Source organism: Lactuca sativa, chromosome 5 (genome assembly GCF_002870075.4).
Source record: "Lactuca sativa cultivar Salinas chromosome 5, Lsat_Salinas_v11, whole genome shotgun sequence".
NCBI lineage: Eukaryota > Viridiplantae > Streptophyta > Magnoliopsida > Asterales > Asteraceae > Lactuca > Lactuca sativa.
In genome coordinates this window covers 74,435,075-74,451,111 of record NC_056627.2, presented here as the reverse complement: position 1 = coordinate 74,451,111, position 16,037 = coordinate 74,435,075, and positions in this window count along the sequence as shown.

Below are 16,037 nucleotides of genomic sequence, written 5' to 3'. Positions count from 1 at the left end.
AAGGAAGGTTGGTGGGACACTTTTGGGACAACTTTTGGATCTAATTTTTGTTATATATTTGCTACAATTTGGGGAGAAAGAAGAAAAGAAACTCTTGTAAGAACACACATATTTTTCTCTTAAGAATACTTGAAGATTTGAGGAATTTTTCAACTTTGATCTTGAACAATGTTTGATATTTCTAAACTATCTTACTTTTCTTTAATCTTAGCCATGTTAGGCTAAGTTTATCTTTGGTTAATGTTGGTTTAACCCATGGATGATTAGTTGCTTTGAAGATTTTGTATGAACTTGTGTTTGAAATATAACCATCACACAAGTACATGGGTGCATAAACCATGTCATAACTATTAGATATTTCATTTGAGTCATACGTGGAATATCAAGTCAATTCCTTGGGGACATTAGGGACCAAAAATCTTCATCATATGATGTTGTTGAAACTCCCGCTTGCCAAGACATCCTATGCATGAAAGAGTAAAAGACTCCATGTTCTGCTGGACTAAAATACCAAAACCAACCATTTTGGTTTTATTTATTCTAAGGCCGAGGATAACCTTATCACTCCAAGTTTCAATCAATCTAATAAGTCGCACCACTCTCGCTTCATCGCTTCAAGTTTCCATCTAGACAGTGGTTCATGTAATTTCTTTTGGTATAGAGTCTTTGATTTTCATTCTCCATAATTCGAAATTATGACCTTCGAATTTGTCGATCTTAACTTTGCCATCTTTAGCCATAGCTCTTAGACCGATTTTTGGGATTCAACAAAACAATTTAGGCAACTTCAAACAAACGATAAACAAATTTTGCAAAACACACAGAATAAAGTTCTGAAAAACAATAATCGAAAATAGTAAAACTAAACATAATATTTAACTTGGTTTGGTCGATGTGACCTACAACCAAGAGAGAGAGAGAGAGTGTGTGTGTGTATGAATTTTAATAATATTCAAGGAACAATTACAATCACATACAAAAGTTTATACCTCACTTGATCCCTCTAATAAAAGGAATCTCTCTTGCTAATACATGCACACACACACATTTGCAGTCACATAATTGCAAATGTTGAAGGAGATTAGAGTCTATATTTATATACAAACATAAGGATGTTGTAATTTGGGGTCATACATATCCATAATTAGGCCCTAAATGAAATCAAGCAATTAGGATGCCATGCAGTTGCTTTTAGAATCTTCAACCTTGATGGATGTGCATGGCAACCTTCCATGCACCTAAGCACATTTGACAAACCATAAGTGCATTATTCACATTAAGAGTGCACTCTCTATGTTAGGAGCACATTCTCCAAGTGCCCAGTCACATAGCTAAGGATTTAACACTATTTCTCTAAGGGGGCATTCTCTAGATTAATGGAAAATTCTATCACCATGGGAGGATTCTCTCACTAATGGAATATTCTCTTATCAAAGAAGAATTATCTTGATCAATAGGAGAACTATATCTCCAACAATTCACCCCTAAGATCTATTTCTACATCACGATCTCCAAAGGTACATAGAATCTGTAACGCCCGTAGATCAGGGCTAGTCAATTTAGAGACAATAAGCGTCAAAAATGACTTTTTGATAGAAGATTATTTAGGATGAATAATCCTAACTAAGTTGTAGTATATGTTACAAGGTTTCCGTGCATATAAAGAACGCCAAAATCCGAGTTATAACAAAGAAGTTATGACCTGTCGAAGTTTCGCGACAGAACCGGCACGACACAGCGCGACATAAAAAGTGAATTTACGTTAGAGCGATATTTAGCCTTAGCAATCTAAACGAGAATCGAAGATCTCGTTGTTGGTATCGAAGCGATAAAAAGTTAGGCGAAAACGGACGTCAGACGAAGAAGTTATGAATTTATAACAAAATTTTCTGTCCCGACCTATTAAAAATAAATAATAAAAATAAAATCAAAATTAGCCGATGGAGTCTAAACGAAAGTCGTAGAGCGTAGTCTCACCTACGCGTGGATATAAAGAACGTCGAAAACGGAGTTCGAATGAAGAAGATATGAATTTTCGAAGTTTATTAATGAATTAATAATTAAATTTAATTATTAAATCCCGGTATTATCCGAAGGCGAGTCATCGGACTCATCCGAAGTACGCCCCGCGTACAACGAAGCATGACGACCTTCGCACTCGAGTTCTTCTGATGACGCATGCAGTGACGAATTCGGACGCGTACGCCCCGCGTACGCCTGTACGCCCCGCGTACTCCGAGGCTCCAGCCTCCTATAAATAGGATGCGAGGGCAGCCGGCTCATTTGTTCATTTTCCCTCTTCTCTCTCCCGTTTTGCATCGATTTGCGTTCCAGAAATACCCCGAAGCCCCGGTATTATTCTCGAGCCCTGAAGCAAGTCCCGAGATCCCGAAGATCCCGAGAAGTTCGGTTCCCGAGCCGAAGCTCTGACCGCGAGAAGTTCGATTTTTGTGGAGATCTTCCAGATCTACCGAAGAATACTACTTCTGCAAGTCGTAGTGTTGTCCGATCATCTTCTGATCAAGTGAGTGTATACTACCTTTCATAAACACGATAATAATACAAGTATGGTTTGAGTGTATTAAGTATATTGTTGTTTATATGTGTGGGTGTGTAGTTACTTTCTTCTAACACATAAATATGAAGTATTTGCTATGAAATACGTGCTATGTATTTATATGTTATTTGTCTATTTGAGATGGGCATGGAAATTGGAGTTTTATACAGGTGTTAAACGATTTAAACTGTGTAAGTATTTATATCTACAAAATTGTTGGGTAGAACATAGGTAGATGGAAATTGTTGGTGACTATGGAGTTAGCGCCTATTGTATAAACCTTGGCGACGATGTGACTTCATGCCTATTTGATGAACCTTGGCGACTATGGAGTTAGCGCACGTTGAGTAAACTTTGGCGACTATGGAGTTAGCGCTTGTTGAGTAAACCTTGGCGACTATGGAGTTAGCGCTTGTTAAGTGAACCTTGGTGACTATGGAGTTAGCACCAGATAACTATGGATTTAGTACTTGATAAATAAGCTTTGGCAGCAATGGAAATCGTGCCAAATTCCTTACGAGTAAATGAATGAAGGATAGTTGGTTCTTAGGGTGAAACCTTAAGAACATAATGGGGATGGGTAATTGGGTTGATTGTTTGCTGATTAAATATAATGATTATATTATTGTGGGTTGAAAACCCTATATGCTCACCAGGCTCCCAAGCCTGACCCACTCAGTTTTTTTTTCATTACAGGTAATGGCACAAGGGTATAAGTTGGTGGACTTGACGAGAGATTTTGGATTATAGATCAGTAGTTAAATAACTATTGTAAGATCTACTTTATATTGTTTATGCTTTTGGTCTGTAACGAACATGACATCCCGAGGTTTTATTATTTAATGAAAATACATTCTTTTCGAGAAATGTTTTGATAAATGGTTATCATATTTTATTTTGGGAACAAATTCCGCAACCGTTTTCTTTAAACGATCACTCTGATTTATAAAATAAAGCATAAACGAATCGGTCTTTTCTGGCCGTGAAATTGGGGATGTCACAGAATCCAAGTCTTCCGATCATATCCATATTCATAAATTCTTCCTCAAAACCCTATAGAAATCCCTAAAAAAATTTGGAGCCACAGTCAAAGAAAAAGACAAAATACATATAAAGCCGCCTCTTATGGGGCCTTCAAGAGAAAAATATTGTGCATTCTTGTCCTAAGAAAAGCACAACCCCCTCTTATCATCGAGTCATAACATTGGATCCCAACTTTGTTAAACGCACAGTGTTATCCCATGGTCGATCCACTAATCCCACAAGTTTTACAAGTTCCATGCGCATCCTAGTAGAGATGTCTCATTACATATGAGAATTACCATGGTTGGGGTGTACAAGAAAAGGTCCTGCATGAAGCAAGACTATTATATCTTCACCGTAAAGAAAACCGAATTGATCAAATGATTGTTCAAGCATTACTAGGACCACTTGGGGGTGTTAATGCACAAATGAATGACCTTCCACTCCAGAGATGGAAAGACCAAAGACGTTGCATCTGCAAAAACATACCCAACAACAAGATTTTTTAGTCGACTTTCATATACTCTTTAAACATGATAAATTAGACAAGATCATAAAACATACACAACCAAGTTTCTAAGCCCTCTAACATCCCTCTACCAACTATGAGATGTCGATAGATCCCAACATCATCTACACATCAATCAAATATGCATCATCCATAATCAAGTATGTGTAAATATAAGAGCCGGTGTAGAGGCAATTTAACTACAATAAACAATGGTTGGTCAAATTTTATGATTGACTAAGTTTTTCATAAAGAAAATATTTGTTCCCATATGAAATATCTTATTATTTATTTTCTTATTCACGATTATAAATAAGGTATATGGTAAGGGTAAATAAAAGAAGAAAACATGTTCCCTATACAATATAAGAAATACTCTATAAGAACAAATTTATTTGTAACATCCGGAATCTAGAAGGTCAAATTATGGAAATAATTCCCTTTTTAGGGGCCAACTCGTCGAGTTTATGGCATAAACTCGACGTGTTGGAATTTTTGGGGTGCGTGTTTTTAAGGACCAACTCGTCAAGTTGTGAAGAGAACTCGGCGAGTTTGGCGCTGTTTGAGAAACCCTAATTTCAGGATTTTGCACCATATTTAAACACCTTAAGTCCTAGGTGTTGGATTCATTTACAGCCTCCATAGCCTCTAACCTTAATCTTAAAACCCTAAATCCTTTTTGAGTGTTGTGAGCCTTTGTGAGTATGATTTGGTGTGTTTGAAGCTCTTAAAAGAAGGAAATGTTTGGTGCAAGGTGGTGATTCAAGTAGAAGCCTTCAAATCTTGGTTATTTGCATCATTTCCAGCATATTGTGGGTATAAAGTTCTATCCTTGCTTAATATTTGATTAGATCTCTTTTTAGGTTAAATTTTGATGCTTTTAGCCATGTTTGGGTGATTGGTGGGATTAAAGGACGTCCCAAGTGCTATTCTTACAGATCTATGGTCCTCTTGAGCTCTTTTGGCATAAAGGTGCCAAATTTATGGCCCTAAGGGCTTCATGCATTCATTAAGTCCTTCTTTTGGTCTCTTTTAAGCTTTTGAGCTTCTTTTAATCATGAATAAGTGTAATGTCAGAAACTTTACATGGACATCTAGCCTCTTATGGTCAGATCCACATCCTGGAGTTATGTCCTTATGGAATAAGTGCTTAATGATTAAGTCCTTACCCTTTTAAGTTTAGGGTTTGGGTGGTTCTTAGGGGTAAATTTGGAAACTTTACCCTTCTTAAAGTCATTTCAGTTAAGATCTGAGAGGGAGAAGTTGTTAGCTTCGATTACGTCGGCTTAATGGATTAAGATGTTTGGTCTTGGGAGAACTCGGCGAGTTGGATAGCCAACTAACGAGTTGTTTTGGTTTTCCACGATTCTGAGTTGGTGTAGGTCAACTCGACGAGTTGGACTGGTTTATTCCTGACTTTGCAGTTGCCAGAGGAACTCGGCGAGTTAAAGGATAAAACTCGGCGAGTTGGGTCAACTCAGGGTGTTGACTTTGACTTTTGACTTATGTCTTTGATCAAGTTTGTCCCAAGGGGTGTTTAAAGCAATCTAAATTGGAAATATGGGCTTAGGATAAGGCTCGTATGTGATTGGGCTCAATTTTGAAAATTAGGCCATTAATGGGCTTTTCTGGATTTCATGGTTTTGGATCTTGTTAGATTTAGGCTCGGGCCTTAGTTATGAATCTTTTTGGGTATTTTTAGCTCGAGGAGTTGTCAGGGCAGCAGCTAAGGGTTTCTTGCAGTGAACTTCAAAATTTGAGGTGACTCTCTTCATTGTGTTTAGCTAGCCGAAGGCACCAATGTCGGACCATGGTTATTATGTTAGGATACCAGTTGTCTGCATGACTCTTGCATGTGTACAGATTAATATGTATGCTGGGCGGGGCCCGGTGATTAATCCATATGCTAGTATCAGGTTGTGCATATAAGATTTGTATGTAGGCGCGACTCGATGATTGTATAGTATGCTATTATCTTTGTGATTTTCGCATGTGTTGAATGTTTATATGATTATATGGCTATTCGAGTGTAGGCAGGGCCCGTATCTCAGTGGGCGGGTCCCGTTAGGCAAGTGTGGGCGAGGCCCGTATCTCAGCAGAGTGTCGGTGGGGCCCATATCTCAGCCGAGTGTGGGTAGGGCCCCTATCTCATTGGACAGGGCCCATTATGTTCTTAGTTATGTATGGTATGAGGTATCTTGGGGAACTCACTACGCTTTGTGCTTAACATTTTTAGTTTATGTTTCAGGTACTCCAGTTTTCAAATGAAAGAGCTCGGGATGATCGCAGCGCATACACCCGTGTTTTTCGCAATATGTGATCTTTGGGATTGGACTCTGATAATTGTGTTAATTGAAATGTTTTGCAATGTTTAAAACGAATCTACAATGGTGTTTGATCATAATAAAAAACATGAAATTTTTACGTTGGATTTTTGGGCTGTTACATTATTCCAAAACTAATCCAAAAGAAATCATAGAATGCTACAGCATGTTAGCAAACCAAAAGAACGTGTAAAGGGCTTTCCAAATAGAGTTTTATTCATTGATGTCTTTCCTCTGTCTAACCTTATTTAGCACAAAGTCTTGCAAACTCCTCCTACAAGCATGTTAATCTTTATGAACATCCAACGCCCATATTGTGATTAATTACCAACTCTTCTTATTTCTATACTTATCTTTTTCAACATCTAACTCCTCTTGACTGATTTATTGGTGTGGTCATCCATATCCTAAAAGGTTTGGTACTATTTACATGAAAAGACCAAATCTACATGTAGCAACATATTTTAAACCAACCCAAATTTTAATTAGGAAGGACGGAATCGTTTCTCTCTTCCCATCGAAGCCGTCGAACCCAAGGTGAAAGTAGTCCAACCCGCCCAAACGGTTGCGTCGGAACACATCTTCCCCGAATTCCTTCTTTGATTTCAACCTCCAACGAGTTCCTCAAACTGCAACACCCCTCTCTATCTCTCTTACTCTCCTTCCGCTCATCCCTCTCCTCCTCTAACTTGCTATGACTCCTTCCTCCCTTCAGGTAATTTTCTATGAAAAAAATAGCAACATGAATGAATATTTATTAATGTTTGCTTAAGATAAAGCCATTACACTTAATTGATCATAAAATTGTAATAAAATATCACAATTTACAGTATAAAGCTAATCAAGTACAACAAAGAAAATATATGGCTTAACATGGACGGAAATGAAAGTATGTTGTTATCGTGACTAATGAAAACCAAATCGGCTAAGATTAAAATTAACCTAAATAATATTGTTACTGTATGAAGCATTTAACATGAAAAAAAACTAAAAGTTTCTAAAATGGTGTATCTCTTAAAAATAACTTCTTTGATTTTCTATTATACAAGCAATGTTACCTATGGGTTGATAATGCATACTCATTGCAATACTAGGAACAACGTGTCGCCTAAAGCAGCAGCGTTTACAGGTGTCGCCACCGTGGTCCGTTATGTGCTTAGTTATGTATGGTATGAATTATCTTGGGGAACTCACTACGCTTTGTGCTAACGGTTTTCAGTTTGTGTTTCAGCTACTCCAATTTTCAAATGAAAGAGCTCGGGACGATCGCAGCGCATACACTCGTGTTTTCCGCAATATGTGATCAGTGGGATTGGACTCTGATAATTGTGTTAATTGAAATGCTTTTCAATGTTTAGAACAAAGTTACAATGGTGTTTGATTATAATAAAAAAATGAAATTTTTACCTTGGATTTTTGGGTTGTTACAAGTTGGTATCAAAGCCTTGGTTTGAGGGATTCGGGCATATCCTTGGGTGTGCCTGAACTCATACTGAGGACTTGACGGAAATTTTTATAAAATAAATATTTAACTAAAAAGGAATTTCTAATTAAAGAAAGGGGTGTGATGCGTGTAATCAGTCGATCTCAAGTAAGTGGTTCCTAGAATATCAATACATGTTTATTATGATATATGATATAAATATGAGAACCGCATGCTAGCTTAGGACTAAGGATCTATTCAGTATTATATGATAGGATAGATGTCCTTTATGTGCCTGATTGTATGAGCTTTAGTATTGCATGCTAGTCTGTATATCTGATAAGTAGATGGAATGGCTTGTATAGAGTATGCTAGTTAGATTTTTCCATTGCCTGAATGTTGCTTGCTTTGTGCTTTGTGGGGGCTCTTAGCAATGTGAGTTAACTACTAAGTGAATATGCTAAGTCACATGTGGTACAGGCTGGATAATCTCAGAGTGATGGACTTAACCCTATTGCGCAGCTTTTGTCTAAGTCCAACTGCTCTAGGGTGGAGTCTTTTACTCGAAGGATTATCTTATCCCTGTTACATGTGGCTATATTCATGAGGAAGCTAATTGACATTGGTGGGAGCCCTTCAGCAGCTGAGGGCTGGGTGGGGTCGGTAACCTAGGAAATCCTAGGGATTGCTTCAGTGGTTTGGTTGTGCGGGTTAGCAAGTGTTGGTGTATGGAATTGAGAAGGTGATTTAGGGGATTCAGGAGGATCCTCGAGGAAAGTATGGATAGTTGTGGAAGGTAGCATTGGGCCCGTACTACTGAAAGTACAGGATACATACTCGAATCAAGGAGAGTCTTGGAGAACCTAAGAAGCCTTTAGGACGAGGAGTTATTTTTGGATATCTTGCATGTTGTTTCAGTATGGTGTGGAACGCATAGAAATGGGGTTCAGATTCTGGTTCCGGTTCAGAACCAGGTATTGAACCGATCGAGGTGCAATCGGGGGAGTTCATATTATGGTAGATTACTCATAGTGTTTCAAATTGGAACTTAGTGGTCTCTGGTTCAGCTAAGGAAGGGAATTTAGGATCCTTGGATGGTCATCTCGGGGCCTTTCGGGCCCAGTTTATAGCAGGGGAGTTGGGGGCTAACCTGGAGCCCAAAGCGTGTGGATCTCTGTAATCCTTCAGGAAAGAGGACCTTGTGGTTAGTTCTTATCATTTGGGATTGAAGAGGAGTTATGTACCATGTTCTCAGGATGGTTAGGGTAACACGGGAGGAGGTCAGGATTCCTTCAAATGTTTTGCGGATTTGGCATCTTCTGTTTTCTTTTGGGTTGTTATTGGGAGTTGGTATTGCTTTGGATTCTGCTTGGGTTGGATAAGTTATACCTCGGGTTGATTCTCTGATATTTTCTAGGTTATCAAGGGTTGTTTTATGCCATTCCGCAAGTCGGGGGTCTTCGACGAATCTCCAAAAGGGTCGAATATTGTTGAGTGGGTTCGATGTGTTCCGTTGTTGTTCGGGGTTTTTGTCAGGATCAATTCAGGAGTATTTCTTGGAGGATCTATGGTCAGGGTTATTGGGTTAGTTCTCCAGTGAAGACAGGGTTCATGGGTTTTATCATCTGTCCCGGTAAGATCAGAAATTGTCTATAGAAGAACATGTGGGTTCAAGCACTGTCGTTAATAGGAGAGGAGTGGTAGCAGGTAGATGGTGATGACAGATGCATTATTTGATTGGTCATTAGAAGTGCCAGGGGAGTTTTATATCCGCATAGGTTGTAGTCGGTTGGAGTTCAGTAATTCTTTGAGGATGGAATTTGGAGTGGATATTCGTAAAAGCATGGCAAGGGTTATGGTTCTTAATCGTAGGCATAAAGGAATTGGTATGGTATCATGGGAAGTGATTTGAATCGTCAGACCGGATAAGGTCTCAAGATCATTTTCCGGATTCCTGGAGCTAGGAAATCATTGAGACTGGCTAGTAATGGAATGTTAGTTTTGGTAAGCGCAGGTCACAGGCGGTTCATGCTTATGGCGTTGATGGGTTGGGAATCCATTAGACTTATGGGATGAAAGAGCTTCGTCGAATCCAAGTGGGGGAGGATCGACCAGATTTTCTGGGAGTTGGATCGGGTGTGGAACTAAAGAAAGTTTCACATCCTGGTCAGGAAGAGAGATGACCCAAGTGGCTGTTTGGATTGAGGATTGTGTGAGTTGGAAGTTCGGGAAACTTATCAACATTGAAGTCGTTTTCTCTTGGTGCTTGATAGCACGCTTTGGGGAACCAGGTCAGGGTTCCAAGCATGGTTCGAGTTCTCCTTGGGCGTTCGGTCGAGTGTGTGCTCGACTTTGGGTGTATTTGATTTGATAGATTAAAGGTAAGGCTTTGGGCTACAATTATGGTAATTGGAAGTGTTGTAAGACTGTGGGGTGGCCAGTAGCATTCACTAGTTAGCAATTAGTGTAGAAGTGTTATAAGACTGTGGGGTGGCCCGTAGCATTCACTAGTGGTCAGTTGGTGTGGGAGTGTTATAAGACTGCGGGAAGGCCCGTAGCATTCATCGGTCCTTATTCAGTGGTGAGATTGTAGCAAACCTGTGTTTTGCTCGCGGTTTCCTTCAGATGGTTTAGGCCAAGGTGGGTCAGTTCGCAATGTTGTTGGAGGGCCGCAATATGTTTGGAATCAGGATATGGTAGGTCGTGGGAGACCGATTATGAGCAAAAACTACAGTTGGTCCTGTAGCGTTCAGTTTAGTATCGGGTCAGTGTCAAGATGGTCTGGGTAATTATTGTCTGTCAAGCTTTCTGTCAAAAGTCGCGACGGACGACTGTGGGGGAATCTTTTGGCTCAGCAACCGGGCTGGAACCCGATATTTCAGATGAATGGTTGACGAATTAGGACCAGGGAGGTCTTGGTGGGTTTTGGAAAGTAGCCAGGATGCAACATGTTGTTTCGGGCGGCTTCAGTGTTTTGACGGTTTCAGTGCATCAGTCAGTTTTAGTGTTTCAGACAGTTTCAGTGATTGGCAGTTTTAGTGTTTCGGGCAGTGTTAGTGATTGGGTCTCATGTGTGTGAGGACTAACTGATTGTTTGGGAAATGCTAAGTCACTCGCACTAGGATTAAATAATCTCAGAGTAATTGATTTGACCCTGTTGTGCAGCTCTTTTCTAAGTCTAAACATTGCAGGGATAAATCTTCTACTCGAAGGATTATTTGAGCCCTCTATCGAGTATAGGTGTTTTGTAGCGGTATATCGTCAGTGGAATTGTCCCTTGGAAGCAACGATGTGATCAGGGATAGAAAGCATTTTGTTGGAATGAAATTCTATGAGGTTGGCATGGTAATGGTTCGATGTGAGAGGTCTGACAGGGAGTCAGACCATTGAGACCTTAGATTTTGGAATTCAGGTGAGATAGGATGGGGTTTTGTTCAAGGAATTGTGGTTCGTTCTTCATCGGGCTTGAAGAACTATTCTAAGGGTAGTTTTAGTAAATTTGGATAGGCAGTGGTATGTTCAAAATTAGAAGTGTTATGAATGCTCGGTTATATGTTCAGAGATGGGCATGGAGTTGTTTCAGTTTGAGCGGTCTGTCGGGGTGTCAAACCGTTATAGATTCTAGGCCCAGAAAGGTAGAAGTGTTTGCAAGGGCTGAAGGGTTGAATATTATTTTAGGGATAGCAGTTTAGGTTTCGATTACCTTGGGAAGATTATTTTGTGCGTAGAATTTTGTTTATAATCGTCAGCTTGGTCATTTTGGCATAAGCTATAATAAGGAGCGATTTCGAGGACGAAATGGAAACATCCAAAAAAATACAGTCTAAAATTTTTTTGTTTGAAAAGCATTACTAAAACATAATCATCCATAATTAAAATAAAAACAAGTGTCATGTGTCTCAAAATATCATATCGAACATTATTTCGGAACAGAAAAAGAAAATATCAAATTCAATACATCCCAGGCGAAAAGTTGTGGTGTGTGTGCCATGCCATCAACTCGAGCCCTTTCCCTTGCTAGCTGAAGTACCTGAAACCAAAACTAAAACTGTAAGCACGAAGCTTAGTGAGCTCCCCAAAGCTAGCACATACCATACACATATAACATGCAACTAGGAGATACGGGCCCCGCCCACACTCATTGAGATACGGGCCCCACCCATGCTACACTAACTAGGAGGTACGGGCCCCGCCCATACTCTGCTAACTCTGAGGTACGACCCTGCCCACACTCAGCTACTCGATATACAGGCCCCGCCCACACTCGGATGCTATAAGATACGGGCCCCGCCCACACTTAGCTACTAGGCAGACATACTAGCATCACACAGACAGCAAGTATAACTAGATCTATCATTCAGATGTATATCATAATCAAACTCCGCTATCAGTAATTACGGGCCCCGCCCATTCTTATCTACTAATCATAACATGCTATGGGTCGGCCTTGGTGCCTTAGACCCGTTCCTACTGAAGGAAACTCACCTCGTGAAACTGACTGCTGAAAAACTGAGTGGGAAAAGTCTGGTTGCTGCTCCGGCAACTCCCCGACTACAATTTCCATAAAGACACTTAGTCAGAACTGATAACAATCTTAGGGTAAAGTGACTATTTTACCCCTAGACAAAGTCAACTTCCAGTTGACCTGACTCGCCGAGTTGGGCCACCAACTCGCCGAGTCCCTATCCTTTCTTCTATTCCCATACCCGACTCTACTCGTCGAGTTTAGCAAAAACTCGACGAGTTCTCCTTCTATAACATCGAGTCAACCATCATCTGACTCGCCGAGTTGTATGAACAAATCGTCGAGTCCTCCTTCATTATATGAACACGTCCAGTCTACGACTCGCCGAGTTGTATGAACAACTCGTCGAGTCTGTTCTTGTGGGTAAGAAGATTGCCTTGGACTCACCGAGTGCGTTCATACATTCGTCGAGTCCCATGGTTTCCAGATTACGGCTAACTCTTAAAACATCGAAACACTCCTTGGGACCTTTCTAGACCTCTACTAACACTTAACTGGGATCCATTGAACCACAACAGATTGGGGACTCAAGCCCCGAACTCGCCGAGTTCTAAGAACAACTCGTCGAGTCGCCTAGTGTCCAAGCCTATAACTCCATTTCTGATGTACAACTCTCATTCAAAAAAGTACATCCGGGCTTCTAAGGTCGATCTAACACGTAAAGTTATGAACTTTACGTGCATGCATGGAAGTATAAGCTTTAAGGACACAAAAAGAGGTCTAAAGAGGTGCATGGGCTAATATGGCCATAGAGCTTGCATCTTTATGCCATGAACTTGGTTCTAGAGTCTAGATCTGAAGGTGAATCAACTTGGGACGTCCAGGTCTTAAGGATCAAGCTTGTTGACCCCAAAACTCCATAAAGGGGTAAAGGAGAAAATCTATAAAACCGCAAGTCACGTTTTGAGCTTGATTACTTGAAAGTGAAGAGAAACTGATGTTTCTCCTGGATCTAGTCCTTCTCCCTTGATCCTTCTTCCTTCCAAATCTTCTACTAGATACACAATGCACCAAAAACCCTCCAAGTCACTAAGAAAGCTCAAGTTTTCCAAAAGGGAATTAGGTTTTTGAAAGTAATGATCTGTAAGTGATGAAGGCTGGACTTGAAGCTCATAATGTTGTTTAAATAGGGTGCAAACCCTTCAATTAGGGTTTCGTCCCGACTGGCCTACTCGTCGAGTCTAAGCGCGGACTCGGCGAGTAGATTACTTAAACTCGTGTCCCAACCTCGCATATACTCGACGAGTTAGGTCTGCCACTCGTCGAGTCACTAATACAAAAGGCATAAAAGTAGATCAAATACGTACCAGAAACGGGGCGTTACAAATCTCCCCCACTTATCTTAGACTTTGTCCTCGAAGTCTACTGTCTCTGCAAATAACTCTGGGTAGTATTCTCTCATCTCCTCCTCGGGCTCCCATGTCCACTCTGAGCCCTTGCTGTGCTGCCACTGCATCTTTACTTGCTGAACCACCTTGTTCCTCATGGTCTTTGTCTTCCGATCCAAGATCGTGACGGGTCTCTCTATGTAATTCAGGCTGACATCAACCTGAATATCCTCCAATGGTAAAACTGTTGACTCATCCACTAAGCACTTCCGCAGCTAAGAAACGTGGAAAGTACTGTGGATCTGGATGAGTTATGTCAGAAGATCTAACCGATACGCGACCCGAACCACCCGTGCCAAAACCCTAAAGGGACCAATGAATCTGGGGCCCAGCTTGTCTCGCTTCCTAAATTGGATGACACCCTTCTAGGGTGACACCTTTAGTAGGACCATATCTTCCACCTAAAACTCCAAATCAGAACGCCTCCTATCGGCGTAACTCTTCTGCCGACTCTGAGCAGTCTGGAGTCGGATACGGACCTGTTGTATCAACTCCATGGTCTTAAGTACCACCTTTGTACATCCCATGACTCTCTGACCGACCTCGCCCTAACAGATTGGGGTCCTACACTTCCTCCCATAAAGCATCTCAAAGGAAGGACGGTCAATACTGGCGTGTTAACTGTTGTTATATGAAAATTCCGCTAATGGAAGATACGTATCCCAACTGCCACCGAAATCTAGAACACATGCCTGCAGCATGTCTTCGAGAGTCTGAATCGTCCTCTCGCTCTGCCCATTCGTCTGAGGGTGGAAAGTGGTGCTAAAATGAAGACGAGTACCCATCTCGTCATGAAACCGCTTCCAAAACCTGGAAGTGAACCGAACGTCTCGGAGACACCATCGAAATAGGAACTCCATGATGTGCCACAACCTCTCGCACATAAATATCGGCTAACTTCTCAACCGAGATGCTCTCCTGGATCAGTATAAAATGCGCACTCTTGGTCAACCGATCCATGATGACCCAAATCGAATCAACTCCCCGTGTGGTCCTGGGAAGCTTAGTAATGAAATCCATGGAGATATCCTCCTATTTCCACACTAGAATGTCTAATGGATGCATCTTGTCGTAGAGCCTCTGGTGGTCTGCCTTGACCTTCCTGCAGGTTAGGCATCTCTCCACGTACCAAGCTACGACCCGCTTCATGCAGGGCCACTAGTAATCGGGTCGAAGATCTCTATACATCTTCGTCACCCCCGGGTGGATGGAGAACCGAGACTTGTGGGCCTCGTCCATCAACACCTGTCGTACCCCGCCCCAATACGGTACCCAGACCCTCCCATGCAGGGTCAACAATCCTCGACTGTCATAATCGAAGGAAGCTACTCAGTTCACGATCCTCTTACATTTCTGTCTCTCCTCCTTCAGGCCCTCAACCTGTGCCTCTTTGATCTGCTCCAGCAATGGAGTAATCACTGTTATCCTCAGACATATGTCTCCGATCGGGGACGCCACCGCCTTACAGCTCAGAGCATCAGCCACTACGTTGGTCTTGCCCAGATGGTAAAGGATCGCACAGTCATAATCCTTTCCCACGTCTAACCATCGACGTTGCATCATGTTTAGATTCGGCTGATCCATGAGGTACCTCAGACATTTGTGATCCATGTAAATGGTACAACGGATCCCATAGAGGTAATGTCGCCAAATCTTGAGGGCGAACACCACTTCCCCCAACTCTAAATCATGCGTCGAGTAGTTAGCCTCGTGAGGCTTCAACTGTCTAGAGGCGTAGGCAATCACATGCCCCCGCTGCATCAACACTGCTCTCAGACCTGTGATCGATGCATCACAGTAAATCACAAAGTCATCCACTCCCTTTGGCAGGGTAAGAATCGGTGCCTCGCACAGGCGCTGCCTGAGTGTCTCAAATGCTGACTGCTGCTCAAGACCCCAGCGAAACGCCACTGACTTCTTGGTCATTCGAGTGAGCGGTACTACTATCTTGGAAAAATCCTGAATGAATCTCCTATAATACCCTGCCAGACCTAGGAAGCTCCGAATCTCAGATGGAGACCTCGGGACCTCCCACTGCATCATGGCCTCAATCTTGGCTGGATCTACAAGTATACCCTTCTGGTTGACGAGGTGTCCAAGGAATTGCACCTCGCACAACCAGAACTCACACTTGGAGAACTTCGTGAAAAGTTTATCCCTCCTCAGTGTCTCCAGCACCTCCCTCGGGTGCTCCTCGTGTTGCTCCTGAGTCTTGGAATAAACCAAGATGTCATCGATGAATACTATCACAGACCGATCCAGCATCGTTATGCACACACGGTTCATGAG